This window comes from Canis lupus, chromosome 21 (assembly GCF_048164855.1).
Source record: "Canis lupus baileyi chromosome 21, mCanLup2.hap1, whole genome shotgun sequence".
Classification (NCBI taxonomy): Eukaryota; Metazoa; Chordata; class Mammalia; order Carnivora; family Canidae; genus Canis; species Canis lupus.
In genome coordinates, this window is record NC_132858.1 from 32,721,847 (window position 1) to 32,749,731 (window position 27,885).

Here is a 27,885-nt window from a genome sequence, read left to right on the forward strand (position 1 = left end):
AATAGAATTACATATTACTAATTTTAAGGGATGAGGAGAAGGACATTCAGATCTGACCTAAAAGCTATTTGATGAACAATTTGTTTTGCTGATTTCATCATTCATATTTTGTTTCTTTTACCGCATAAAAATGTAGCCAATATCTCTAGACCAGTAGCTTTTTAGGAAACAAATCTATTTTTCAGATGATATTTATTTCAAAGCTTATTTAGAAAGGAGGCATTTAAGACAATTTTGCAGTTTCAGGACTCCTGAAGTAGTTGCATTTTCGTGGAGCTTCTCCTAAGAAATGCTGTCCACCAGAGAACAGTTATTTCAGTTAAATAATTTATTGGCAACTCAGCAACCATAGTACCTGATGAAATATGTTGAGACAAGGAGTAGTCAAGTATAGTGAATGTGAAATGTACTGCGAATTTTAGAATAGGAAGAGCATATGCCAGGAAAAATGAAGAGTAATGCCTGTAAAATAATGATTATATTTGTTATGAATATTTTTAAGCTGAAAAAATAGTGATATTTAAGAAAAGAACAGTTGTTATAAGATATAGAATTTAAATAGAAATTAAAAGTATAAGAGCGACGCTATGCTAGGGCAAAGTTCTATGCCAAATATTAAAAATTATTAGCCTATAACTTTTAACACCTAAACAAGAATGTCACCGAATACATAAAATCATGGGTAACTATCATATAGCCCATATTTAATTTTCTATACACAGCACACTTGTCTCTAGAAAATCAGACTAAAACTTAGGAAATCAACTGAAATAGAAGAAGCAAAAGTGCATTCTTAGCTTTATTGTTTTCAGAGTTACCGTCAGTGACCCAGTTTTGTTTTGTCTTTTTTCCCCCTCCAAGGAAAGAATCTATACATTATTTCCACAAGTTTTGTATAAAAGTCCCTCAAGGCTACATGCAACTACTGCTTCTTTGGGACAAATGTAGCCTGAGGGATAGAAAGAGTTTTCTAGGGTCCAAAAGCTGAATCTCACATTAATATGGAGAAGTGTCCTATTAGGATGATGGGTACCCGCTAATAGGAGAACTTCCTAATGTGTGAAAAAAAAATTTTTTTTTCTGGTATCATGAGCTTTGTGCTGGGCGTACTGGTTTATTTGGAGCCCGCTACTTGTGAAAGCTTCACCTTTTCCATTTTTAGAAAATGTGAGGCAGCAAAAAGGTTTTTGACAAATTGCAGATCCTGCAGAGTTTAATCAGCTTGATTGTGGGCACCCCACTGCTCTCCTTGTCTCTTATTTTATTTGACCACTAGCAGTTTGGGAACATTTTTCTGCTACTGGATTATAGTTTTAAAAGAAAGTAAAGGATATGATTTGGGAAGATTAAAAATCTGCTTTGTAAAAAATCATCAGCAAGTCATAGGAGAGAAGACTCCCGGGAGCTCTGAAATGGTAACTCACGCTCTCTCTCTCTGTTTCTCTTTATTTTCAAGCAGTGGACTTTCAGTAGGGACTTAGAGCACCTCTGATCGTCAGTGACCGGTGTGATGCAGTGGCCGTGTACTGTCTGATGCAAAAGCCAAGGAGGTCTTGGTATGTTAGCTGGTGGCATTTTAGTTTGTGCCCCTGCATTCTGTGTGTTGTGAAATAGATCCCAGGATTTTAAATGATAATTACTTGAGAATATTAGCTGACTTGCCTTCAAATAGTTCTTCGCATCAGTGCTTCTTGTGGTTTTAATTTGATTACAATGCTGCTGAAAGTTAAAAATGGTATATACACCTTACGGCAGTGGTGTTTGTAACTAAAACAATTTTATCTCAATTTCTCTCAAATGAAAGAAAGGCATGAGAAAATGGTAAAAAGCATGTTTAGTTTGAAAACAGCGAGCACTTAGTAAAATAAAAACAAAAGACCAAAGAAAATGAAGTTAGAGGGAAAGGACCCAAACTTAAAAAAACTCAAAAGAAAAAAAAATTTAGTGACACAAAAATATGAAGGGGAAGCAATCTCTATGATTTTAGCCAATGCATATATTAATTGTAATGCATATATTTAAGTTGGATAAATTTGTAATGAAAAGTAATAGCATCAAAACAATTAAGGTTTAGTATCCAAGTAGGGTATTTGAATGTAATTTTAAAAAAAATGGGTTTTTGTATAAAATTTTCTTAAGGAATTCTTAAACCTGAAACACTTGCTAAATTTAGTTACTTAAAAACGTGCAGTTGGTTGCTTTTATCAGTGTGGTCTGCTTGTTTCTTGTATCATTGTATCACATTAAAAATAAAATGGAGGGAAACTTTGTTGGCCAAAGGTGGCCTGCATAATTGTTTCGGAAGGCAATGAACTGCCACAAGGCTGGTTGTCACGGAGGCAATTTGGATAATTTGTCATTATTTGTTTATATCCTATGATTTTATGACTTAATGACTATAGCTGAGATCTTAAAAAAACGGACGTGAAACGTGTATGTCTTATTCCTGTGCCAATCATCAAAGAATAGAAAGTGTATCGACTTTCAAGTCTTCCCTCCGCGGGACTTGGGTCTCCAGGGGCGATGTTATCAGTAAGACCCAGGTTCCCAAAAGTGGAAAATCCCTGGAGGCGTAGGGCCCGTGGGCCCCGTGCTTCCCGTGCTTCCTGCGCTCCTCGTGCGCCCCGTGCTCTTCGTGCTCCTCGTGCGCCCCATGCGCCCCGTGCTTCCCGTGCGCCCCGTGCGCCCCGTGCTCCCCGTGCTCCTCGTGCGCCCCATGCGCCCCGTGCGCCCCGTGCGCCCCGTGCTCCCCGTGCTTCCCGTGCGCCCCGTGCTCCCCGTGCTTCCCGTGCGCCCCGTGCTTCCCGTGCTCCTCGTGCGCCCCGTGCTCCCCGTGCTCCCCGTGCTCCTCGTGCGCCCCATGCGCCCCGTGCTTCCCGTGCGCTCCGTGCTCCCCGTGCTTCCCGTGCGCCCCGTGCTTCCCGTGCGCCTCGTGCGCCCCGTGCTCCCCGTGCGCCCCGTGCTCCCCGTGCTCCCCGTGCTCCCGGTGCCCGAGTACCGGCCCGGCGCCGCGGTGCGTCCCTGGCTTCGCCCTGGCGCGACCCGGGACCTCGGGCGGCGCCCCGGCCCCGGCTGCGCGGCCCGCGGGGCTCCCTCACAGCAGGGAACTTCTCCACGTTGTGCCCTCTTCAGTGACTTACTTATTCCTCGTGACTCTACGGTCCTGCGAAGGGAGTGTTACAAGAGTCCCACGCCCCAGCTGCTCCCCGTCGGGCTGTGCGCACGGCTCCTACGGACAGAGCACCGCGTGCGGCCCCGGAACCACGGCTCCCTAAGCGCCTGCTCCTGCTTGTCCCGGCACTGCAGCCCCCGCCGCACCTGGTCCCGGGCACCTGGTCCCGGGCTCCGCCTACCGGGCACGGGGCTCCCTGCGCTCAGCGCGCTCACAGGGCACGTGCGGGCCCTGCTGCGCCCCGACGCCGCCCGCGGGGAGAAGCCGGCCTCGCACCTGCGGAGCTCGCAGCACGTGGGCAGCTCGGGGGCCGCGAGCCGGGTCTCGAAGCTTCGGCCCCGATGCCGCTCGGCTGCTTGCGGTCACACGTCAATGCCCGAGCAAGTGCGACGACCACGCGGAGAGGAATGGGGCCGCGGGTGTGCCCCTCGGGCAGCGGCCAGCCCCACGGAGCCGCACCGCCCATCACACGACAGCGGCGTCCGCCCGCAGCCGGGTCGCGAGCCCGCACTCCCGCCTGTTGCGAACCGGCTCGGCAGCGCCACACTCGGGAGCCACCACCAGACGGAGACCTGCTCTGCGGGACTGGGAAACCGTACACGTGCTCTAGGCCTTTGCCCAAGCACACGCGCGCACGCACACACGTGCACGCACACACACACACGTGCACACACGCGCACGCACACATGCATATACACATGCACATGCGCACACACGAGCGTGCTCACACACGCACAGAAACATGCACATGCACATTCGCACACGTGCACACAGACACGCATGCACATGCACAAACGCACACACGCTCACACATGCGCACACGCGCGCACATGCTCACACACATACGCACACATGTATACACACGCGCACACACATGCACACATGCACGCGCACACCCTTGTGATACACTGTGGTGGAGCAGCACGCCGTGGTCAGCACGGAGGAGAAGCGCGATGGAGGGCGCTGGCCAAGCAGAGCCCGGCGGAGCCAAGTGGCAGGGCCGACACCCTCTCCGGGTCCGGGAACCACTCCCCGCCCGCCCCGCCCGCCCCGCCCGCCCCGCCCCTGCGCCGGGCAGCCCCGCAGGCCGCGCAGGCCCCACAGCCGTCAGCCTGGCTCTGCCGCCCGGGGAAATGTGGGGATCCTACAGTTTAGTTGAAATCCCAAACACTCACTGTCTCTTACTCCCGGCTGCTAACTCACCGGCAGGACAACGTTCTCAACACATAGAAGCCTGTTTGTTATGCATCTTCTACTCCCTGCTACGCACCAGTAGCGTCGTCCGCGATTCTTTTCCTCGAAACTCAGGTGCCTCGAGCGCTCTGGGCTTCTAAAGGCTTAGACCCCTTTGTTTGGATTCTATTTTCTCGGAGTCACTTCATCCAAAGGCGAGTATCCGCTGGCTGTCGTGTTAATCGGCTACAAAGACACCCTTGATCTCCTCTTTGCGGAGATGCTGAGTTGCGATTGGCTTTTGTAGCTCCGCGGTTTTCCACAATTTTCTCTTTTACTAATCGGAGATAAGAAACAGGCTTATCTTTCAATGCTGCAAGGCCTACAATTTCCAGATTCTCTCTTTTCCTGTTGGTTCAGTTCACCAGCTGGCCAGCACCCGCTAAGGTGTGAGTAGGACGTTAGACCACCACTAACTTAGAGCATGGTTTGCTCCCCAAGCTGCAGAATCTGCAGCCTTACCGAATGTCTGTGCTTGCGGCTCCCTCCCTCCCACCGCCAATAAACGATCTCTTAGCGCCTGCTGCTTGACCTCAGGACGGACCTGTAACTTATCCTCACTGTACTACGTTACTTCTAAGCACCAAATTGCCTATCAATTAGCAAATAAGCTAAGTTTATGCTCAGGTAATTGATGGCCCTACAATAAGAATAAAGACTTTTCTATATCGCTCACATAATGATTATTCCACATGATGGTTTCAGTCCTGCTTTATTCTTTTGTACCCAGACTTTAGGATGAGCAGATATCCCCTGACGAAAGGTGATGACCGCACCATGTTGTGGCCTCTACAGATTGTGCTCAGACGTAGACCATGTCACTTGTACTCATACTCTATTTTCCAAAGCAAGTTACATTGCTCACTCTTAAGTCAAAGGAGTGGGAAGTCTATCTTTCGGATATGGAAGGACACAGTAGGGCAGGGACGGAACTATTTTGACAATGATGCAGTATCACACATTTGCCTTAGAAGAGACATAGCGGGAGAGTGCATGAATTTGGAGTTATAGGACTAAGTCCTGCTATGTATTGAGTATACTAACATGCCAGTTGCTTCACATTTTTGGGTGATTGTTCTTTTCTAATGGAGCTAATGATGCTGATGCTGCTTATAAATATTTGACTCATTGATATTACTAAGATTAGTATAATTTAGATATCTGTTTCACTCATATAATATTAGATACCCACTGGGTGGAAAATAGAGTGCCTTGTAACATACAATTTACAAGGTACCTAAATAGATATTTCTGATTTTTATTTTCCTAATGTTTCCAAGAACTTAAGCCATAGATTTATATCACTATCTTTTTCTTTTTTAAGATTTTATGTATTTATTCATGAGAGGCACAGGAGAGAGGCAGAGACACAGGCAGAGGGAGAAGCAGGCTCTCTGAGGGGAGCCTGATGCAAGACTCGATCCCAGGACCCTGGGATCACACCCTGAGCTCAAGGCAGACTCTCAACTACTGAGTCACCCAAGCGTCCCCAATCTCTGTCTTATTTAGAATTTCACCTCTTTATCTAATTACAAAACTAGATATATTCACTGAGTGAAGCCTGAGGGGTCTCTATAGACAGGCGACTATCAAAATATCTTAGGCCATTGGTCAGGTCTAGAATGAATTTAAAAGCTATGGGACACACACTTGAAGGGTAGAAAAATTGGATGTGATACTTGTAAAAAAAAATCTCTCTTCACTCATAAGCCTTCATCTATGAACATTGCATACACTTCTAGACCTTTGTATCTAAAGCCTACTCACAAGCACAGTTTTACCTATTAAGTGTAAAACTGAATATGCCATTAAACTTGAGAGGAAAGAAAAAAACAACAGTTTCTTAATGGGTAATTTAAAGAGGAAAGTTGGGATCCCTGGGTGGCGCAGCGGTTTGGCGCCTGCCTTTGGCCTAGGGCGCGATCCTGGAGACCCGGGATCGAATCCCACATCAGGCTCCCGGTGCATGGAGCCTGCTTCTCCCTCTGCCTATGTCTCTGCCTCTCTCTCTTTCTCTCTCTGTGACTATCATAAATAAATAAAAATTAAAAAAAAAATTTAAAGAGGAAAGTCTGCTGTTAAAATGTTTGAGACAACATAAAAGGACAATAAGGAATTATTTTGATTTATTCTCAAATAACTGTGAATTGCACAATAAATGGCTTGTGACTTGTAGACTTATAGTTTCATTACTCCTGTAATTACTGCTGTTTTACTCTCAAAATTCAATTCTTTTGATTTTGAGGGCAATAGAATTTCAGGAAAAAAAAAGAGCTTTAAAAGTATATCACAGCTGATATCCTCAAAAAAATGATAAATAACAGTACATGATTTAATTGGAGTCAAGTGGCCACTGTGATTAAAAAGATGTTATTTTATCCGCAATGTTTTGAAAAGTAAAATCTAAATCTCTATTGCAAGTAACTTTAGAATAAAAGATGTTGCAACCATCAGGAAGCTTCAAAAAATATATGTACCAATAATGTTTATAATTATGATTAAGAAATAGTAGATTCGGGGATCCCTGGGTGGCACAGCAGTTTGGCGCCTGCCTTTGGCCCAGGGCGCGATCCTGGAGACCCGGGATCGGATCCCATGTCGGGTTCCCGGTGCATGGAGCCTGTTTCTCCCTATGCCTGTGTCTCTGCCTCTCTCTCTCTCTCTCTCTCTCTGTGACTATCATAAATTTAAAAAAAAAATTTAAATAAAAAAAATAGTAGATTCAAAGTCTTCTAACAAATCATAGATATTCAGGATAAGAAATTCTACGTATTTAGATTTAGTGATCACATAGTGATCACCATGTGGAATTAGGCATTCCAAAAATTTGTTGGTACTAAGCTCTTGGGCGATTCAAGCTTATAATTAAAATGTAACAAAGTATGTACAAATTATTTTCTAAGGTGTGTGTATGTGTGTGTGTGAAACACACACATGCATATGCATATGTACTGTGCATGTTATACATAACAGATATTTTATAAATTTCATATGAATGTAAATAATGTATGTATATTATGAGATATATATGAATGAACATTTACAAGATCCAATTATTAATATGTGTGTACATTCATACATTTAGCTATAGGTGATGTTTAGTTTTGAATTGGAAAATTGTTTTCAATTTTTGTAATTGTAATTTTTACTGTAATTTTCAAAATTATAATTTTTAAAAGCCTTTAGAAATTATCTTTTACCTTTTGAGTTTTCTTCATGACCTTTTAATGACCTAAAACTGTCCTAAGAAATGTGTTCTGGTTGATTTAAAGTCTGCTAAAAAAGACACTGGAAGTTTATTTAAGGCAATAGTCGCCCTTAAGGGTATTAAACTAAGGACAACTGCATTAATTTTCTATTTGTGTATACTTTTTAATCTCACTGAAACATAAAAATGATGTTTTTAGTTCCATTTCTCTATTCTAAATTTGGGACAATCAATGACAATGTAGGGTTTAGAAATTGCTTGCTGAGAAGATAGATAGCAAGCAAATATTTTAATTAAATTATATTTATTTTTAGCCTATGTCAGAACCAGTCTAAGACTGGATGATACCAGCCTGTTTTAGGTCTTTTGAAAGACCCTAGATGTCATTTCTTTGTTTTGGTGACCTTGCCCCCTAGTTTTCAAATATATTAAATCTACCTCTGTCCTACATTAAACATTTTTGTTTGTTTATATTAAAAATTTGAAGAGACTTTATAAACTTGCCCTTTCGTTATTATCTTCTGGGATTTTTTCAATAATTATTATGCATCTTGAGGGAAAATTGCAGAGTAAGAGAACCTTAATTATAAGAAGTTTCAATTTAACAATTAATAAGGTTGAGAGGTTAAGTTTAATAGGCATTTAGTTACATATTCCTTAATATCTGATTTGCATATTTTTTCATATTCTAGAAGCCATTTAGTTTTTTACAACTTAAATATTTTTCTGGGACCTTGAGAAGTATATGTTTGATCCCCCAGCAATTTTCTCTAGAGCCTAATGAGGCTCAGCCCCAGATGTATGTACTTGAAATCTTGACTATGCATCTTTAATCCTGTTTCCAGACTTAGAGCCCTGAACACCCCTGTTGTCTGATTTGGATTCTTAACGCTGTGTTTCCTAAGATTTGATACTTAGTTCCATCGTCACATTCATCATGTTGTTCTTCAGTCATTAATTCAGTTGTCTGATTCCCAGTAACATAAAAGAAGGAGATGAGAACACATTCATTCATTTACTCAAATATATACAGTCATTCAAATATATACATCCACATAAAATATATATTCATTCTATATATTTAAATGCTACTCTCTGCCAGGCATCGTTCTATTCACTAAGGATATAATGGCAACTAGAAAGCAAGTCCCCACTCACCAGAGGTTATATTTTAGCTGTACACCTAATTTAATTTGGCACCTAAAACATTGCCTAACATAATAGATATAGCTAATAAGTATTTCAAGTGCATAAATAAATAAATATGGAAATTGTATAATTAGAAGAATGTTTGAAATTTAAATTTACACACTGTGGTACTTTTAAGTATTCAGGACAACACGTATCTTCAAGTTATTTGAAATATAATACATCTACTAATGCAAATCAAAATCAATTGGAATTCTGCATTGTAAATGAAATTAAACCTCAGTTGATTAGTTTTTAATTTATTCATATGTTTTTCCCAAATGACCTCATCTTCCCATCTTCTCACAAGAGACAAAGAGAAGGAGAGATGGAGGGAGGAAAGGAGGAGGATTGAGAAACAGAGAGCACGAGAGAGAATGAGATTAAATTTGTAATGAACTTTTCTAGAAATATTAATGACAATTTTAAGTCTTTCCAATAAATTTGCTATGCTATTTTTAAAGAAAATGACCAAGGTAGATTTCAATTCAGGTAACTCCTAGTAAATCATTGTTTAATGAAAACAAGTAGAGCAGAAAGTAGAATGTTGCATTTGTTCTTAGGACATCCCTGTAGGAACTAGCAGACATCAGATTTGTCAAAGTTACAACTCCTTTAGAGTTTCCGGGAGAACACCAGGATCAAAGAAAATAAAAAGATAAAGACTTACATTTTATTTGCAGTAGGAGTTTCTCATTTAAGAATCACTTGTTACTATCATTTTAAATAAGTTAAAAGTATGCTGGTTAGGAATCTTTACCTGACACTAATGGAACCTCCCTTGACAGATTTTTTGTTGAAGAATTATACGGTGTGAATTGAAAAAAAGAACTGTCAGGTTGGATCAGATATTTTCTATCTGCAAGTGCCTACTTGGCTCATATAATGTTCTCAACGATAGGTGGAAAAACTCATCTGTGCCAGAAGATTCTCTCTCTACGTTATCAAAGAAATGCATATTTTTATTCTGTCAAACAAGTATATTTTAATCATAGTTATAACTATTGAATTAACCAAAATTCCAAGTATTAATTTTTTTTCCAACATGATTGTTCCATTTGATCAATTTTATAGAGAGATAAATGAAGTAGTAAAACTTCCATTGTTAAGCAAGCTATTTTAATTACTTGTTATCCACAGCATTTTCCCCCTACTATTTTGACTCAACCAATGTTTCACTGTTAACTAGAGAACTGTTGTTCATGGCATTGATTTTATCAATATTTGTAGAAAATTTTCCAATCAGTTTAAATTCATTTGTAGTTGTAACTGTATTATATTTTGCTTCTACATCTTTTTCTTAGTTTTCTTTTCACACTCATTATTCATGATTTTATTGCTATTTCTGGAACAATCTATGTACAATCTTGCCTGAGGACCTTTGTATTTATTACTTCTTTGATCTTGAATATGCCTTCCTGAATTTTCCATGGGGTTTCTTCCTTTAAACTTCAGGTAAAATTTCACCAACTCAGAGAGGACTTATCTGACCATCCCAAGCAAATCAATATTCAACTACCTTCGATCCTTTTATTTTATAGCACCTACTATCACTGACATTATATTATTAATTTACATATTATTTGGCTTATGGTTTGTATAAAATTTAAGTGTCTCAAGGCCAGGCTCATGAATTAGTAGTTAATGATGCAAAAAATGGTGCCTGGCACATAATGAATAATAAATATTTAATGAATTAATAATAAATATTGACATGGGTTATGAACAATTAGACCAGTTAAAGTTTATGAAGCTATTCATGAAATAGTTAGAACCTGCATTTCAGGATAAAAGAAAATCCAAACATATAAAAAAATGGAAGCCCTTATATTTGGAATAAAACGTCCCTTTCTTTAGACTTACAACTGTAGAAGTCAGAGGAGATCAGGATGCTGAAGTAGTCTGATCTTCCCTCCACAGGCCTTTAGGTTTTCATGTGCTGAAGATTCAGCCCATGATAGGAGTGAAGCCATCACCAGAAGGGCGTAGGAGAGTTCCAGTGTGCTCAGAGTAAGCTGACCTCTTACTGGACATAAGATGCCTTCTGTGTAAATCATAAGGAGGCCCACACGTGGTGTATGTTCCTCCTCTACAGGCCACTGCTGTTTCGGGTCAAGGGAGAGAGTCTCTGTGCCAACCTAAAGATGTCCATCAGAAGTCGGGAGGAATTCACACAGCCTGTGCTGCCTAGAGAGCACTATCATCAAGAGTCAAATAGTAATGCTGAAGCCTCGAACACCCCTGATGAGACCTCACAACCATCACCCTGTCCCCATTGACACAGGCAGGCTACTCTGTCTTGGAAAAATCAGGATTTGATTGCTCATCCCTAAGATGTCTCACACTCTCTCATTTTATGTCAGTAGCTAAAAGGAACCCAGAACTTCCAAGATATTCCTGATTCTGAGATCTCTAATCCTCATGGCAATTCCTCTCTGTCTCCTGATACCCATTCACCATGCTCTCTTGAACTCACCAACAAAACCCCTTCATCTTCAGCCACTTTTATGTACTTTCCCTTTATCTTCTCTCTAAATGAAGCCTGGTTCTTTTTTAGTAATCCTGCTTCTCATGTCAGCTCCAAGGGATGGCTATTTCCCTACCACACCATTTAAATGGCTGAGATTGGAGGTGAGGTGATATTCTCTTACTCTTCAGGATCACTTCCAAAAGTCTCCTTTCCCCTCCCTAAAACTCTCTACCCATGATCTCATGGTATTAGCAGATACCAGCTGCTATTCTTCTTTATAGAAGTTTTTTTTACCAACCTCTCTGGTCACTTCCTCTCTTCTGTTAAGATTTTAGTCTTAGCTTACTGTCTCTCTAACACCTTTCTTGTCATACAGTATGGTAATTTCAGTACCCATGTAGACTTCAAAAACACTAGTCTTGCTTACTTGACTCCTCTCCCCCAAAGATCTTGTTTTCCATCCTATCACTGAAGTAATTTCACAATTATATGATACATGTGTCCATGGGATATTTAATGTGGTATTGACATTTGAGTTTCAGTGTTTGCATGTATACTTGGGTTAATAGATTATCTATTTACTTCTATACCTAGCATAAATTTTTTGCTTAAGTCAACTCTTGAAGTGTCCCTAATCTATCAGATTGTAAGGGATCCAACAAAAATATGTTGTATAAGTGCATATTGGATAATATAGTCTATGTTTCTCAAAAATATAGTAATCTAGATATATTCTATATTTCTCACAAAATGTACTGTAAAAAAACAGGATTGGATATAACTTTGAGAGAAATGCTACTTCAGAATAAAGTTTCTATTTACTTAAATAAGATTAAAATTTTTTAATAAGGTTAATACTTAGCCAATGAATCTTTATCGCATACTATTTTTGTTTTAACCAAATTGTGTATTTTCTCAGTTGAGATATTTTTAAGCCTCTGGTCCAGATTTGAGTTGTCTTTATTTGTTTACTAAATTATTTTCATTATTCAAATGTTAAATAGTGTATGATTACTGACAAAGCATCTGTTTTAGTAAAATAAAATTATTCAAAGGATGTTTTTATTTCATATTTTGAAAGATTCAATTATTTAAAATTTCTGTTTATTTTCACATATGGTATAATTTCTTTCTTTGGTGGGAAAGAAAACTTTTGTTAAAGCAAAATCCAGTTACTTGCTAACAGTGCCATGAAATTACTGCTTAGCTGGGTTGTCAGTGTGAGCCTCTCATCGTCAGTAGTGAAAAATGTTAATGACATCATAGCATTATGGACAAGTCAATAGAGTGTGTTAAAATTTCAACTGATTCTCAAATAAATCAGTTATTCTTTACCAGAGTCACACCCTAAATAATGAATAATTTCAAAGTACCTCAATTCCAATTAGTGATTAAAAATCATAATTTGGTTGAGGGAGACAGAGTGAAATGTTTATCAAATTCAATGTCCACCTCCCATAATGCCTTTTTCCTTCCTATGTTACATTTTCCTATGCAACATTTAAAAGGCAATTATACTGACTTTTAATTTAGTGGAGCACCTATTAATTAATTGCCTATTTTTTTAATTATATTGGAATTCTAAGAATGAATTTGTTTATCTTTATAGGATATCTGAAGTGTCCAGGTACTTAAAATCACCAATTGGACTGAACAGATGTACCTCAGGAATTAAAAATTTTTCCAGAAGGAGGTAAGAGATCTTAAAGTATGCATATATTTGCATGTTAATAAGTTTTGGTGAAAATTTAGATATGCTAGTACATTTCTTCAGTGTATAATTTAGAGGATAATTTTTAGAAATTAAGGGCACTTTCTGTTTTTACTTAAATATTCTTTATTCTTTGGAATGACTTAGATATATGAGACTGCTGTTAACATTAAAAAAAAATGGTTCATAGGGAAGCCACATTGCCACCTCAAAATGTCAAGATCTGAATGGCCACTGTTTTGCTTTTTTTTTTTTTTTTTTTAATCTTTATATGTTGGACTAGACCAGGTTTACCAAGTTCCCCAAGAGCCACAGAGCAAAGATATCTGACATGGAGGCAGATTGCCATCTAGAAAGATCCTTTGGCCAGCCTGCCCCTTCTACATTTCCTGGACCACATATGGTTACTATCAGCTACAATCCATTCAAAGGCTTGAGTGCCAAGCACAGGGAGAGGAGCCAGTTTGTAGTGTGTTACACTATCTTAATTTTGACCTAAGATATGAGACTGAAATATTACCCTTAAAGTAAAATAGAAATCTGAATGTATTCATATTATTTTTTAAACCCTTTTTAACTATAAATGTTCCTCAAACTTCATTTCATTGTAAGTACAAAGAAAATTCAGCAGCATTAGGTTTATCATCCCACTATATTATATATATTGCTACCGGCAAGAATTGCTGTTAGAAGAAATGAATAAGGAATTAAAACATACACTTTAAGATCATAGCTAGTATATGAGAATGGCAAGAAAAAAAACCTGAATCTAAATAGTATTTCCCTTATAGTTGTTTGAGTAGAAAAAGAGTCATTTATTAATTTTATCTCACTAAAAATAAGGGGGTCCCAATTTTATTAGGTGCCTTGGAATTTAATTAGATGATTATTTCTATTTAATGTGAACAAATGCTTTTTCCTTGTTTTTTCATATTTAGTGTCAAGAAAAATAATATTTTTAGGAATTTTAAGGAAATTACAATTGCTAAATGGAAGCATCACTTCCAAATGCAAAACATTCATCACATAAGGTAAAAATGTAGTGATATGAGATTAACACTGAAGCAATTAAAGTGTCAAGTCATTATGGATTTTTAACTTTTTTATGCCACATCTCATACATTAGTACTGATAGGTCAATAAAGACTCCAAAATATGACATTTGTATTGCCTGTTCTCTATACAAATATATACATTTACACATACGTATAAACATATCTATACATACATATATTCATTATTGGGCTACATTAATTTTTAGCCTCCGACAGTACCAGTTTCCTGGATGCTATTTTTCATTAGTGTATCCTGTGCACAAATACTAAACATTATTTTCTTTTTCTATTTTTCCAATTACAATTGCCTCATAGGGCACCCATAAAGGAGGAAAAATTCACAAAATGCATTCCTTGGATACTGATTAAAATCTGTTCCAAATTTATGAAGGCTGGAGGCATACATAGTGGTACTTAAAGATGTATACTTAAAGATCTAGCCAGTTTTTCAAAATTAATTTATAAACACATCAACAATCCAAATGGATGAGTCTTAAGTTATTGAATACAATTAACAATGTACACATGGGATTGAAGTGGGATAGTAATTAGTATGACTATTTATTAAAGTCAAAGTATCAAATTTGACTAAAATCTGATGAAATTTATTTCCACATATTGCATTTAATGGAATTATTTGCAGAATTGAACATTTGATTATAGGCTTTGAGTAGCACAAATGTAAACTGGCATCAATAAGTACTGGTCTATTAGAAAATGTGACCTGGTCATCCCAAATCAGACTTTTTTATTGACAAAGTTCCATATCGCTTAGTCTCCCCTTACTTCCTTTTTTTTTTTTTTAATTTTTATTTACTTATGATAGTCACACAGAGAGAGAGAGAGAGAGAGAGAGAGAGAGAGGCAGAGACATAGGCAGAGGGAGAAGCAGGCTCCATGCACCCGGAGCCCGACGTGGGATTCGATCCCGGGTCTCCAGGATAGCGCCCTGGGCCAAAGGCAGGTGCTAAACCCCTGCGCCACCCAGAGATCCCCTACTTCCTTTTTTTTAAACAGAAGTAACCTAAATGAGAATTATTGACATTGCAAATGTATAGTGAAATATTTAATGTAAATAATTACTTAACAGTATATTTTGCTTGTCCTGCTAATTCTATTGTTTGATGGCTTACTCACTGAGAGAATGCCAATGTGGCAAGATCCAAGACATTTTTTTCTTTCCTGAATCTGAAAATTATTCTGTAATTACTGATTATTCCCTTGACATGGCTCCATATATGTTTGATTCTAAATAAATTCTAGATTGAAAAGTACAGATACCTTACTAGTAAGCCTGTGACAAAGATTTCAAGCATTTAAAAAAATAGAAGGCAACTAAAAGAAACTAGTTAAGAAAAAGATATACTAATTTGGAAGAGAGGAAAATTAGATAATATTCCATATTAACTAAAAAGGAAAATTGAAAATGTGTGGATGAAAAAGAAGAAAAAAATGTAAATCAGAATGTGAAAATATCAAGTATTATATACAATTTGATATTCCACTTGAGGTTCATTCTAAATGACTATTGAATAACTGTGATATGTTTTTAGGGAAATTGTCTCATACAGCAGAATAAAATGACACTCCAGATTCATATAGTTCTGGAATTTCAAGCTGGATCACTTTGTGACCTTGTGAAAATTACTTTGCCTTATTTAATTTTCTCATTCATACATTGGGACTAACAATATCCACTTTTACTTATAATTTTTACAAATTTTGAGATAGTTAACGGTTTTATTAAATTACATTTTAAAGTGTATGGTATAGTTTTCTCTTTCTTTGAATATTTTCAAACTATTTTTTATTCATTTTATTTTTCATAAGTGTTCAGCTTTTTTCTGTCTAAGTATACATCTTATTTTTTTTCTTCTGATTATAAAATTTTCAAGATTAAGTATACTTTTCTTGGGACGCCTGGGTGGCTCAGTGGTTGAGCATCTGCCTTCGGCTCAGGGCAAGATCCTGAGTCCCAGGATCGAGTCCCGCATTGGGCTCCCTGCATGGGGCCTGCTTTTCTCTTGGCCTGTGTCTCTGCCTCTCTCTGTGTCTCTCATGAATAAACAAATAAAATATTTAAAAATAAGTAAATAAAAATAGTTTTTCTTATTTATGCCTGCCCCTCACCCACCAGTTTAAGAGATAGGCATTATTTATTGAGTAACTGAAAGAAAGAATAAATTTAAAAGAAAAAATAAGGGTGCCTGGGTGGCTCAGCAGTGGAGCATCTGCCTTGGGCCCAGGGCGTGATCCTGAACACCCGGGATCGAGTCCCACATCGGGCTCCCTGTGGAGCTTACTTTTCCCTCTGCCTGTGTCTCTGCCTCTCTGTGCATCTCTCATGAATAAATAAAATCTTTAAAAAAATAAAAAATAAAAGAAAGAATAAATTTCTACCTTTCTATGTAGACATGTTGTTGCTGAATTAAGCTGACACTATTTAAAAAATGTAAATTCTCTCTAAAAAAAGTCACTATTTAAGAGAGAGACTTTTCAAATGAAAAATCCTTTTGACTCAATATATCCACCTATTAATTTAGCGTTGTTTGATTTTGAATCTAAATAGGGTCTCTTACCTTTAACTTTGTAATATTTTATTCTGTTTTAACCATGCCTAAGATTTTTCAAGAAATTAGAATATATTTTCCTTATCATAGAATTTCCTAGCCATCTTTAAAAGAAAGGTGGATTGCTCACACTCAAAGCATTACTTACTTTTGAAAACTTCATTGTCTGTATGTTTGTAGAAATTCTATCTCAGATTCAGACAGAATCATTTCTTTTTCTTTAGTATTTTATTTATTTGAGAGAGAGGAAGAGTGCGCACAAGCAGAGGGAAAAGGAGAAGCTCTCACCCACTTATTCTGGAGCCCCATGTGGGGCTCCATCCCAGGACCCTGGGATCATGACCTGAGCTGAAGGCAGGCACTTAACTGACTGAGCCACCCAGGTGCCCCTATTTATTTTTCTATAGAAGCTAATAATTCGTTTTTCATACTGTTCTTTTTTTCCTTCTTCTTCTTCTATCTTTATAGTTTATACTAAATGTCTTTAGGCCCACAGAATTTCTGAGCCAGAAGGGTTTTAAGAGATCATTTCATTGTTTACATAAGGAAACTTAGGCCAAGATAAATCTAATACAAGTTACAGACACCAGGACCCAAACTCCAAACTCTAATTTTGGAGTTCTTTCTTTTGTATCATAATATCTTGCTCCCAAGATACTCTATTTCTGGACTTTCTTCCTTATTCATTTTAGGATTATCTGTTGACAGTCTCCATTATTTATCAGCATTGTCTTCTACTGAAATTTATAACATACATACGAAATAAAGAGACGGCATCCTCTTCTTCCAAAAAGACAAGCCTGTCAGTGGGTAAAAAAAAATAATAATAATAATAATTGAGCAAGAAAGATTGGGTAATAAGAGAAACACACACATAGTACACTACCCCAGGGGACAGCCCTGTTTAGGGAACGACATTTTGTGGCTGGCTAAATATATGTTGATATATATACAAAAGGCAAAGCACTGCATAGAACTTTTGTTTTTTATTAAACTCAATGAGATGTGTAGCTTCTTCAGCTGAACCTGTATGTGTTTCTTTTTCCACACTAACTTTGAGGGGCAAATTAGGTAATATAAACTCCAACTGTTTTAAAGGGCTCACTTCTATGGTTTTTGACAGTGATATAATCTACCCATGAAACCACCACCAGAAGCAAGATACAGAATATTTCTATCACCCCGACAAGATTCTTTATGACCCTTTAGTTTCTTCATACTATGCATTAGTTTGCAGTTTTTATGAATAGAATCGTGTAGGTGTGTAGTTTTATGTATTTTTTCACTTAGCATAATGATGTAGAGGTTAATTTATGTACTTTTTTGTATCAACAGTTCATTTCTTTTTATTGCTGAATAGTATTTCATTGAGGATATACTAGATTTGTTTATTAATTCACTTATTGATGGATAGTTGTTTCTTTTGACTTTTGTGAATTGATTTTCTATGAGCATTTGTGTACAAGTCATTGTGTGGACATGTGTCTTCATTTCTCTTGGAAAACATGTGGAATTGGAATATCAGGGTCTTTGGTAGGTGTACGCCTAACTTTTTAAGAAATGACGGTTTCCCCAAGTGTTTGCACCATTTGGCATTCACCTGAGCCGTGTATGAGAAATCTCTGTTGCTCTGCATAAGAGGTCTTCAAACTATAGCTCTTGAGCCAAATGAGTTTTATTTGTAAATAAAGTTGTATTGGAACACAGCCACACTCACTTGTTATGAATGAGGTGCTTTCATGCTACAAAAGCAGAATTAAGTAATTATGACAGAAACCATATGGATCTCAAAGGTTAAAATATGTACTTTCTGGCCCTTTAAACAAGAACTTTGCTGATCCCTGCTCTGCATCCTTGCAACATCTCTTGCCAGTCTTTCTTAATTTTAGCCATTTTAATGTATATGTGATGGTATTTCAGTGGAATTTAATTTGCATTTCCCTGATGACTAATGATATAGAGTATCTTTTAATTTCTGTATCTGCCATCTGTATGTCTTCTCTGAATTATCCATTTGAAATATTTTGCTCTATTTTTTAAATGATTTTTTTTCTTATTTATCTATTGTAAGAGCACTTTATATAATCTGGATGCAAATCCTTTGGTAGATAGGTATGTTTTAAGAATATTTTCTCCCATTCAATGGCCTTCATTTTCATATTCTTAAGTTTCTTCTGAATAGCAAAAATTTTAATATTGATGAAGTCCAATATATTATTTTTTTTATCATTTGTACTGTCGAGGACTAAGAAACCTTTGCTTACCCCAGTTTAATTTTTTTCTCCAATATTTCTTCAATATTTTCTTCTAAGAGTTTTACTGTTTTAGTTCTTGAAGGAAGGACCAAGATCTATATGGAGGTACTTTTTGCACCTATTGTGAGATATGTTGAGTTTTTTTTTTTTTCATGACAGTGTCTAATTGTTCTAGCATTCTTGGTTGAAAGGTCATTTCTTTCCATTGTCTTACCTTAGGAACTTTGTCAAAGATTAATGACCTATTTCTGGGCTAATTGTTTCTATTGGACTGTGACTACTTGTGCCAATGACACACGATCTTTATTTTTGTAGATTTACACGGTCTTGAAATTGATGACTTGTATAAGATGATCAATTCAGCTGCATTTGAAAATTTCTTTGGTATTTCTAGGTTGTTTACTCTCACAAATGATTCCTCTACCCACTCCGTTACACATACAGAAAAGTTCTTAAAATATTATTGAAATTTTTTTGACTCTGTAAATCAATATTTCTTTAGATACTTTATTATTACTGATTTTTAATTCGATTCCACTGTGTTCAGAGAACATACTCTGATATTAATTATTTAAAATCTACTGAGAGTTACTTTAAGACCCACCATATGTGCTTCATTGTGTTCTTTAGATCCACTATGTGTTTACTGATTTATTTTTGTCTAGTTGTTCTAATAAAACCCCTTCCTATCATTGTGTAATTTTAGTTTTTTCCCTTTAATTCTGTCACTTATTATTTCTTATACATTGTGGTACTTTTGTAAATTCATATACACTTATGCTTTGTATGTCTTCCTACCTAATTGACTATCATTATGTACCATTTCTTTTTGTTTTTTATTATACTGTTGCTTTACTGTCTATTTTAGCTGATATTAAAATAGTCACTGCAGGATTTTTATGCTTAATATTTGTATCTGTTCATTTTCAAGTCATCTGTTAAAGCTGGAGTTGAGCATTGAATACATTCTGATTTCTGTTCCTTTGTCATATGTATCCCCCCCAACCCTACCAAGAAAAACAAAGTTTTTAGGATTCTACTTTTATCCCTGATATTCTGAAATAGTTTTACGTTATGCCTTTAGGATTTGTTTTATTTTGTCATCTTTGCAGTATGCACTAAGCATAACCTTTTAATCTGAAGACTTATGCCCTTTCAGTAATGGGAAATATTCTTGATATATTGATATCTCCCTTTCCCTCTGCATGCCACTCCCCCTGTTTGTGCGTGTGCGCTCGCTCTCTGCTGAATAAATAAATAAAACTTAAAAAGAAAAAGTTTAAAGATATATTTATCTATTTTAAAAAGGAAGAGAGAGTGTGCATGGAGGGCAGGGGCAGAGGGAGAGGGAGAGAGAAACCCAAGCAGACTCTACACTGAGCATAGAATGTAGGGCTCTATTTCACAACCCTGATATCAGAGCTGAGCTGAAACCAAGAACCAGACACTTAACTGATTGTACTACCTAGGTGCCCTGTCCCTGCCCATTTTTTTTAACTGAATTATTTGATTTTTGGTATTATGTTGTATAAGCTTTTAATATGTTTTAGATACTAACCCCTTATTGGATACATCACTTGAAGGTATGGATTGGTTGTCTTCAGTAGGTTGTCTTTTTGTTTTGTTGATGGTTTTATTCACTGTACAAAAACTTTTTTTTTTTGATGGCTCTCAATAGTTTAATTTTGCTTTTGTTTCCCTTGCCAAAGGAGAAATATCTAGAAAAATGTTTCTACAATTGATGTCAAAGAGATTACTGCTTGTTTTCCTCTAGGAATGGTTTGGTCTCACATTTAGGTCTTTAACCTATTTTGAGTTTATTCTTATGTATAATATGAGAAAATGTTCCACTCACATTCTTTTGCTTTGTAGCTCTGTAGTTTTCCAAATACCATCTGTCAAAGAGACTGTCTTTTGCCATTGTATATTCTTGTCTACTTTATTGTAGATTAATTGACCATAATAGTGTGAGTTTATTTCTGGAGTCTCTGTTCTGTTGATCTATGTATCTTTGATTTTGACTATTACAGCTTTGTAGTGTATTTTGAAATCTGGGATTATGATACCTCCAGCTTTGTTCTTTCTCAAGATTGCTTTCATTATTCAGGGTCTTTTATGATTCCAAACAAATTTGGGAATGATTTGATCTAGTTTTGTGAAAAATGCTGTTAATATTTTGGTAGGGATTACGTTAAATCCGTAAATTGCTTTGGATGCTTCAGACATCTTAACAATATTGATTTTTCCACTCTATAAACACAGAGAATCTTTCCATTATTTGTGTTATCTTGTGGTTTTTGTAGTATACATCTCATCTCCTTGGTTAAGTTTATTCCTAGGTATTTTATTCTTTTTGGTACAATTGTAAATGGGATTGTGTTCTTAATTTTGCTTCATTATTAGAGGATAGGAATACAACAGATTTCTGTTTATTTATTTGGCATCCTACAATTTCACTGAATTAATTAATCAGTTCTATTAATTTTTTGGTGGAGTGTTTAGAGTTTTCTGTATATAGTATTTTGTCATCTTCAAATAGTGAAAGTTTTACTTCACTAATTTGGATGTCTTGGTTTTTTGTTTTTGTTTTTATTTTTATTTTTTTATTTATTTATTTTTTTTGCCTGATTGCTGTGACTAGGACATCCAGTACTATATTGAATAGTAGTTGTGTTGTGAGTGGATATCCTTGTCTTGTTCCTGATCACAGAGGTAAAGCACTCAGGTTTACACTATTGAGGATGATATTAGCTATGGGTTTTTCTATATAGCTTTTATTATGTTATGGTATATTCCCTCTAAATCTTCTTTTTTAAACGTTTTTATCATGAATACATGCTGTATTTTCTCAAATGTTTTTTTCTGCATTTACTGAAGTGATTGTTTTTTGTCCTTTCTCTTGTTAGTGAGATGAATGATGTTGATTGATTTGCAAGTTTGGCATCATAGTATTCCTGGAATAAATCCCACTTGATCTCATGTCGAATGATTTTTTTAAAAGATATTGTTAGATTTGGTTTGCTAATATTTTGTTGAGAATTTTTGCATTTATGTTCATCATAGACATTGGCTCATAGTTTTCTTTTTCTATAGTATCTTTATCTGGTTTTCATATCAGAGTAATGGTGGCCTCATAAAATGAATTTAGAAGCTTTCCTTTCTTTTCTTTTCTACTTCTTGGAATAGTTTGAGAAAAGTAGATATTAAGTCTTCTTTATATGTTTTTTAGAATTCATTTGTGAGGCCATCTGGGTTGGGATTTTTGTTTGTTAGGAGTTTTTAAATTACTGATTCCATTTCATTGCTAGTATTCAGTCTGTTCAAATTTTCTGGGTTTTTTCCTCACTTATATTTGGAAGGTTATATATCTTTAGGCATTTACTCATTTCTTCTAGGTTTTCCAACTTGTTGGCATAAATTTTTTATTATATTTTCTTATAATCTTTTGTAATTCTGTGGTGTCAATAGTTACTTTTCCTTTTTCATTTCTGATTTTTTTTTTTTTTTTTAGTTCTCTGTCTTTATGCATCTGGCTAAAGGCTTATCAATTTTGCTAACCTTTCCCAAAAACTATTTATTGGTTTCACTGATCTGTCCTATTGTTTTGTTTTTTTAAATCTCCATTTCACTTATTTCTGCTCTAATGTTCATTCTTTCCTTCATTCTGCTGGCTTTGGGTTTTGCTGCTCCTTTTCTTCTGGCTCCTTTAGATGTAAGATTACATTGTTTGTTTGAACTTTTTCTTTTTTCTTGAGGTAGGCCTGTATTGCTATAGTGTTTCCTCTTAGAACAGGTTTTGTGGCATCCCAAAGATTTTGAAATGTGTTTTCATTTTCGTTTGTCTCTATGTTGTTGTTGTTGTTGTTTTAATTTCCTCTTTGATTTCTTGGTTCACTCATTCATTGTTTAGTAGCATGTTATTTAACCTCCATGCATTTCTGTTCTTTCCAGATTTTTTCTTGTGACTCTAGTTTCATACCACTGTGGCCAGAAAAGACACATGATGATTTCAGTCTTTTTGAATTTGTTGAGACTTGTTTTGTGGCCTACTCTGGATAATCTTCCATGTGCACTTGAGAGAATGTATATTGGGATATACAACTTGGGATAAAATGTTGTGAATATATCTGTTAGATCCATCTGGTCCAATGTATCATTCAAAGGCACTGTTTCCTTGTTGATTTTCTATTTGCTTGTTTGTTTTTAAGAAAACAAACGTCTTTTCATATTTGTGAAGAATATTCATTATAGTTTTGACATGTTCTTCATTTCTTTCATTGTTTTCTCCAAGTTCTTTCATGGGTGATTTTAGGGTTTTGTTGTTGTTGTTTTGTTGCTCTTCTTCATTCATGTTGACAGCTTTCTTCATATGGCAGATAATTCTGGACTATACATTGGTATATGGGTGAGATATAAAGCCATTTTTGAAAGCACTTTATGAGCTAGGGTTGGGGTAGGAAGGACCATTAGACTACATTAGATTAATGTGGAACATTGTGGACCATTAGACTACACTTTATATTGACCATAAATCAGTCTTTTCACAATGGGCCATCAAATAACAACATATGGAACACATGTACTTTCTCAAGTTCAATGTAGTTTCTGCAATAGTTGACAGAGAGGAAGAGCCTCCTGATTGCTGATATTTGGGTGCAGAGTAGGAGAAAGTTGGCCTTCGAGTCTTTTCTAGTAAAGCATGCTATTAAGTGCTGATTGTCTCTCAGGTTCCTCAGGGCCAGTGGGTTTGCTTGTCCTGAGAAGCTCTCTGACTCCCTTCTGCCAAATTAAATAAGCCTATGTGAATTCCTTTCCCCCAAATTTCTTGAAGTCTTCTATTGCTGCAATCACTTTTATCATTCTTGTGATCATAGTGTATGAAGACTTTGTTTTTGGTTGTTACAATTCTTTTGTTATATATCTTTACTAAGGTTAAGGTAGAGAGACGAGGTGATACTATTGGTATCATACTAGCTATGTTTAATCTTTCTCATTTAATTGGAATTCACATTATATTCTTAACAAATAATCAGATATTTAAAAATAGATTTGCTTGACATAAATATTATTATGGATGATAGTCATGTGTGTTTGGAGGTTTAATAGTCAGGAAAAATAATCTTCTGAGTTTCTCAGGAACAGGTATGTAAACAGCAATTAATCAGTCTTTTCTCCTTTGTGGTTATATTTTATGGATCATATTATTACTTGTTGGTACTTGTACTATAGGAAGAGAAGAAACCTCACATCTGTCCATTTGAGTATATGCTAAGAATTTTTACTTAGCGGTTTGATAGAGGAAGAATTGGAAATTATTGGCTAAAATGATGCTTTGAAATTATATATGGATTTTATTACTCATTTTATTTTTGTACTCCTATTACCATAGATAATTGACTATAATTTAAGTGGGAGTATAGACTGAAATATAGTTGCAGCTCATCTGGGTTTCATCAAAATTATATCCCTATTGGGCCACAACTGGACTTTGAAACAACTTATGTCTGAAAGTGCTACCCATGGTCCTTGGAGATTTGCCTGACGTCTGAGACAGTTGCTAAGGAATCTATCATACTCTACTCTTCTTCAGTGAAACCATAAGCAACAGCAGTTAACCAGAACTTAAAATAACAAAAGGTGAAGAAATAAGCAAAAAGAAACAGAGTATATTAACTATTGGACTTACAGACTATTGTACATAGATCCATTTAGATTACTTATTATAAATGGAATTTCTGTAACAAGCTATTTTAATCAACACTACACAAATTGAGACTCAGGTCCTTAAGTTTTGGGGGCTTTTTATCCCATATCATTCCAAATATGTGGTCACAAGTTTGTTTGAGCTTTCTTTGTTAAGGACAATTTTCTTTTGTTTCTAAAATAGTGAAGTTAAAAAAAGTTCAGACCAAACTATAGAACTATTTTTTAATCAGAAGAACATGAGTTCAGATAAAATTTCTTAACAGTCTGTATTTTAAATAGTACTTTCTAAGATATTTTTAAAATCTCAAAAAAGAGTACCAAATGGTATTCAGAAAGCCATCTTACTGAATAGTGCATCAAAACTGACATGACTTGAAGTTGTGTTAAAGCTGTAAATACATTGTCATATTATGATGTTATCACTTATTTGGGGGAGAGGGAGACTTAGTGAAAGTATGTAAAAAAAAAGATGGCATTTAAACAATTTTTCACTTAACATCTTTTTGTTTGTTTGAGAGGGAGATAGAGGGGGAGGAAGGGCAGAGGAAGAGGGATAGAGATTCTTTTCTTTTTAAATATTTATTTATTTATTTATGATAGACAGAGAGAGAGAGAGAGAGAGAGAGAGGCAGAGACACAGGAGGAGGGAGAAGCAGGCTCCATGCTGGGAGCCCAATGTAGGACTCCATCTCGGGACCTCAGGATGGTGCCCTGGGCCAAAGGCAGGTGCCAAACTGCTGAGCAACCCAGGGATCCCCAGGGATAGAGATTCTTAAGCAGGTCTCATGCCCAGCATGGGACCTAATGTGTGGCTTGATCTCACAACCCTGAGATCATGGCCTGAGCCAAAATCAAGAGTCAAACATTTAACTCACTGAGCTACCCAGGCACCCCTCACTTAATATTTTATAGAGTGTTCTACTCACAATACTAAATTATCCTTGTATAGTGATTGAAAATCTATTGGGAGGTATGGTGATACAAAGATGAGTAAAATAAAAGCATGTATAATAATAAAGAATTCTAGAGATATGTTAAAATGTTCTTTCACATCAATAGAAAAATCTGTTGCAGTTCTGTAATCTTTTGAGACCACCCCAAATTTCCATCAAACAGTCAAGAGGTCTTTCTCCATAGTGACTACTCCAACTGGCTCTACTGACCACCAGTCTGAGACCAAATGCTCTGAAACATTTATGTTTGACTACTAGATAATATGCAAAACATATCCATACTTTATGATGAATTTCATCTAATTCCTAAACCAAGAGACAAGTGTATTGCTTGAATGCATAATTTTAAAAAGGGTACACATGTCAAGGTGGCCATTTTGAAGAAACCACATAAAATGGTTCTGTTAGTTGGTCTGCCAAAATGCCTAATTTCAATCTCATCACTCATGTATCTAACTTAGTATAAACTTTCATGTCTCAGCTCAATATTACTTCCACAAAAAAGCCTTCATATTTTATAGTACTTGTCACAGTTATAATTACTTGTTCAATCTCTGTCTTCTATAAGTTATACTTTTTATTGAGTTACGGATTGTGTTTCTATTTGCTCAACTAATATACAGATCATTTGATTAGTTGAGCTTACCTTTATTTATTTATTTATTTTAAGGGTTTTATTTATTTATTCATGAGGGACACAGAGCCAGAGACACAGGCAGAGGGAGAAGCAGGCCCCATGCAGGGAACCTGATGTGGAACTTGATCCCCGTACTCCAGGATCATGCCCTGAGCAGAAGGCAGACGCTCAACTGCTGAGCCACAAAGGCGTCCCTGATTAGTTGAACTTACCTTTAAATAGCATATATTTTGCTTAACTATTTTTATGCCTTCTTGCCACTTGTAATAATATATGAGAATATTAACTATGAAAGTAGCTTTGACTTGTTGACTTGTGCATTCATGTGTGTGTATATATATGTGTGTGTGTATATATAGTTTACAACTTTGGATTATCTATCAGACAACATAGTTACAAATTTACTTACTTTCTAGTTGTTTTGTTTCACCAAAGACAGCAAAGTTAAATCAGGAAGAGATTTTAAAAATCATTCTGCACAACTCATTTAGGTATAAGAATTAAGGAAATAAAAAAAGGCAAAACCATTTGTCCCAGAGTCAATAGAAAGCATAGGTATAGAAATCAAAGTTTTGAAAGCTTTAAAGACAATTTTTCTACTGCAAACATGTGGGCTTTGTTTCAGTTATTTCCCACCTTAAAATTTGTATTTTTTTAAAGTTTTGCCTTAAGCAAAAAATAAATTATAGCTTTCATGTTTTGTGAATGAAGTAAATGTTTACCTCTATAGCCTGGTGACTTAGTGCAAGAATATCCAACAAAAACAACAAACCTAATATCACTCATTTAACAACAAAATGATACTGTCAGCATTTTTATTAATGTCTATTTTGAATCAAGAGACCATTGTTTTATAGAAATATTCTAGACCAATTGCTAGTCTAGACTCTGAAACTAGATGGAGGTGCCTTGTAAATTAAATCCTTTCATATCCCACAGGCTGAGATCATGCACATCTGAGATGTGTTAGCTGAAATTCCATGCAATCCTCAATTGCCAAGTGTGGATAGAATGAACATAATACTAAAAGTCAGGAAACTAAGAAAAATTAACATTAAAAATGTATATTATACAAATGTCCAACAGACAGCAGTGAGAAGAGAAAGGTTTCTAGCATTCTTTATTCACAGATTTAAACCTGAAGATAAACTGTTCTTAGCTCCAGGAAGGAATTATGAAGGTAGGGAAAAGGATTATAAGTCTGAGCAACCAAAAGTGAAAAAATCGGAGAAAGATGAATACTGTATGATTTCATTTATATGTGGAATCTAAAAAAGCTGAAACAGAATAGAATGATGGTGGCCAGGACCTTGGGAGATTTTGGTTAAAGAGTACAAAATTCCAATTATAAGATAAATAAGCTCTGGGGATCTAATGTACAGCATGGTGACTAGAGTTAATGGTACTGTATCGTATACTTGAAGTTGCTAAGGAAATAGATCTCAAGTGTTCAAAGCGCACACACACAACTATTAATTATGTGAGGTGATGGACGTGTTAACTAACCTTATTGTGGTAATCATTTAGTAATACATACAAATCATCATGTTGTACACCTTCAACTTATACGATGTTGTATGTCAATTATATCTCAATAAAGCTAGAAAAAAGATTAAGCAACCAATTAATTTAGAAATATTTTTTGAAGAGCTCTGTGTTGAAAACACATGAATACAGATGTGATTCCTTCCCTCAAGTATCCACCAGTTTGATTGAAGTTGTATTTT

General features: G+C 36.3%; 1 protein-coding gene and 1 long non-coding RNA gene across 4 annotated transcripts in view; one reads left to right on the plus strand and one right to left on the minus strand.

Moving 5' to 3' along the window:
- SEMA3A (semaphorin 3A) overlaps window positions 1-27,885 on the plus strand; it is a 454,397-nt gene that overhangs the window by 141,180 nt on the left and 285,332 nt on the right. For 2 of the 3 annotated variants that reach the window (XM_072791326.1, XM_072791328.1), the window contains exon 2: window positions 12,881-12,964. The gene's annotated coding sequence lies outside the window, so the exon portion shown is untranslated. Of the gene's footprint in view, window positions 1-1,251; window positions 1,416-12,880; window positions 12,965-27,885 lie in introns of those variants that run through there. The other variant, XM_072791327.1, reaches the window with a different exon arrangement.
- The window catches only part of LOC140613001 (uncharacterized), a 38,611-nt gene that overhangs the window by 6,112 nt on the left and 4,614 nt on the right, over window positions 1-27,885 (minus strand). Inside the window, exon 2 of the long non-coding RNA XR_012014119.1 lies at window positions 17,367-17,407. This is a non-coding gene — a long non-coding RNA (uncharacterized lncRNA). The remainder of the gene's footprint in view (window positions 1-17,366; window positions 17,408-27,885) is intronic.